Raw genomic sequence first — 3,064 nt, forward strand, 5'->3', positions numbered from 1 at the left:
GAGCTGAAGGCAGACACTTAACCGACTGGGCCACCCAGGTACCCCTATTTTTTTTTTTTAAGATTTATTTATTTATTTGACAGAGAGAGAGAGAGAGACAGGCAGTGAGAGAGGGAACACAAGCAGGGGGAGTGGGAGAGGAAGAAGCAGACTCCCAGCGGAGGAGCCTGATGTGGGGCTCGATCCCACAACGCCGGGATCACGCCCTGAGCCAAAGGCAGATGCTTAATGACTGAGCCACCCAGGTGCCCCAAGATACCCGTATTTTTTAATTTTTAAAAAAATTTTTAAAAAGATTTTATTTATTTATTTGACACAGAGAGAGACAGCCAGCGAGAGAGGGAACACAAGCAGGGGGAGTGGGAGAGGAAGTAGCAGGCTTCCCAGCAGAGGAGCCTGATGTGGGGCTCGATCCCAGAACGCCGGGATCATGCCCTGAGCCGAAGGCAGACGCTTAATGACTGCGCCACCCAGGAGCCCCCTTATTTATTTTTTTTTAAAGTAGGCTCCACACTGGGGCTTGAACTCATGACCCTGAGATCAAGACATGAGCTGAGATCAAGAGTCAGTTTCCCATCTAGACCCTCCAAAAAAAATTTTTTTTAAATGTCTGATTATAGTTCCTGGAGGTACTTCTAGTCTTAAACTTGAAATTGTCCAATTCCACTTTTTTGTTTTGTTTTATTTTGTTTTGTTTGTTTTGTTTTGAGAGAGAGAAAGAGAGGGCATAGGCACGCTTGAGATGGGGACAGAGGGAGAGGGACAGAATCTTAAGCAAACTCCACAATGAGCGTGGATCCTGATGTAGGGCTCCATCTTACAACCCTGAGGTCATGATCTGACCTGAGCCAAAATCAAGAGTTGGACACTTAACCAACTGAGCAACCCAGGTAGCCTTCCACATTTTTTTTTTTTTTAAGTAACGTCTGCCCAACATGGGGCTGGAACTTACAACCCAAGATCAAGAGTCACATGCTCCACTGACTGAGTCATCCAGTCTCCTCCTCTGTTCCACATCTTTAAAAGAGCATGCAAGAATGTACTAGGGACCCGAATTCATATGGATGAAAGTTCCCATTTGGTAGTTCTTGAACTGTATTATGTGGGTCTGTCCCTTGTCTCCCAGAGGGACCAAGGACTGGGAGGATGGTGGCATGAGTCCCAAAAAGGATATGCCTGCTTTACATGGGAAAGCTCTAAGCCTCAGGACTATAGTGCTCCTTGAGGCCTTGGGAATGGGTTAAATAAATCTGCTCTCCTGTCTAGTTCAGCACCTAGGTAGACGCAAATATCCATCCACAAATATCCTTTCTTCCGAGGCTTTTCCCCCCAGCAAATAATTGTTGGGATGCAGTCTGCTTTGTGTTACTTTGAAATTGTCATTAATCATTGGGAGGCAAATACTATTTCCATAAGATAAGAGCCTACATTTGTTGCCTTTACTTCCATACCTCTTGCTCACTCTTCAACCCATTATAACCTTCCTTCCACTTCTGAAAACTTTCCTGCAAAGATCACCTACAACTACAGAATCAGGCTGGTGGTGTTTGATCTTTATTTTGTTCAGTCATTCCCTGGAATCTGTCACTATTGACCAGTCCTCTTTTACTTCCTTTGCCATTGCGACACCAGTTTTCCACGTACACCTCTGATGGCTCCAGAAGTCATCTTCAACTCCTCCCTTTCCCTTACCATCTTCCCCACAATCCAATGAATCACCAAATCCAGTTGATTCTACACATTTCCCAATTTGTCTTTTCTTCTCCCTGCCAGCCTTTGTCTTATAACATAGCTGTTCTGGTCAAGGGCCACAGGCTTTTTCTTGAGCCTTCTCCAGTTTCTTCATATAGTCAATCATCAGACGGAGTAGACTTTTTAAGATTTACTTATTTATTTTAGAGAGACAGAATGAGAGAGAGAGTGTGAAGAGGGGGAGGAGCAGAGGGAGAGGTAGAGGGAGAGTCTTAAGCAGATGCCACGCTGAGCATGGACCCTGCCTTGGGACTCAATCTCCTGACCCTGAGATCATGACCTGAACCGAAACCAAGAGTCACATGCTCAACCAACTGAGCCACCCAAGTGTCCCCCAAGTTGGATTTTTAAAAAAGATTTTATTTGTCAGAGAGAGAGAGCACAAGCAGGGGGACGGCAGGCAGAGGGAGAGACAGGCTCCCTGGGATCAGGACCTGAGCCAAACGCAGAAGCTTAACTGACTGATCCACCCAGGTGCCCCTAGAGTTGACTTCCTGAAACATTCCTCCAGCCACCTCTAGGTTTGTGTAATTCACTACATTGTATCTTAAGCATCTGTTTATACAAGTCTATGAACTTCACCAGTGAACTCCCTGAGGGCAGGAAATAATCTTACTCATTAGGACACGGGCTTGGGCAGGATGGAAGTAAGGGACGTATATCCTGAGACACTCAACAAGACCTAGCTTTTCCACTGTATTCCCAAGTGTTCCAGTCTAGCTGGTTCCCCAATCCCAGGGCACTTGCAATAGGAACGGGAACCCTCTTTCCAAAATTGTAACAAACCCAGAATTTTCATCTCATCTCACCAGGGTCCCCGCCAGTCAGCCTTCCCCTTTCGTTCTCTACAAGCCCCGTCTAAGAAACCGATGCCCTAGAGAACTATTGGGAGCTCTCTCCACTAATTTTGCAGATGCAATTAGTGCTAAGTTACCCCGATGAAGAAAGGTATCCTTCATTTTAGGGCTTCTTTCCTTCCATTCGGACTGGGCGAAGGAGCAGAGCAGGGAAAGAGCGAGAGCCACTTTAGAAGGGAAGGGGCTGCGAAGAATGGCCGAGGGCGACGCACACCAGACGCCGGAGTGCGGCACTGGGTGCTAAGCCTGGGCTTCCCCTTATCCCCGCCTCCTTTGTTAAGCTCGACCCACTTTAGGGCGGGACCTCCCACTTCAACCAATTCTGGGAGACGAACCCTGGCGGTTTGTACTCTTCCTTTCCAATGAGAAAAAAAGGAAGCAGCTTGGCCCCAATAACCAATCCGAGGAGGCGGCGCCTGGTTGTCAGGCAGGTTTGTAAGAGTTCGGGCCAATTG

The sequence above is a fragment of the Ursus arctos genome, unplaced genomic scaffold (assembly GCF_023065955.2).
Source record: "Ursus arctos isolate Adak ecotype North America unplaced genomic scaffold, UrsArc2.0 scaffold_29, whole genome shotgun sequence".
Taxonomy (NCBI): Eukaryota; Metazoa; Chordata; class Mammalia; order Carnivora; family Ursidae; genus Ursus; species Ursus arctos.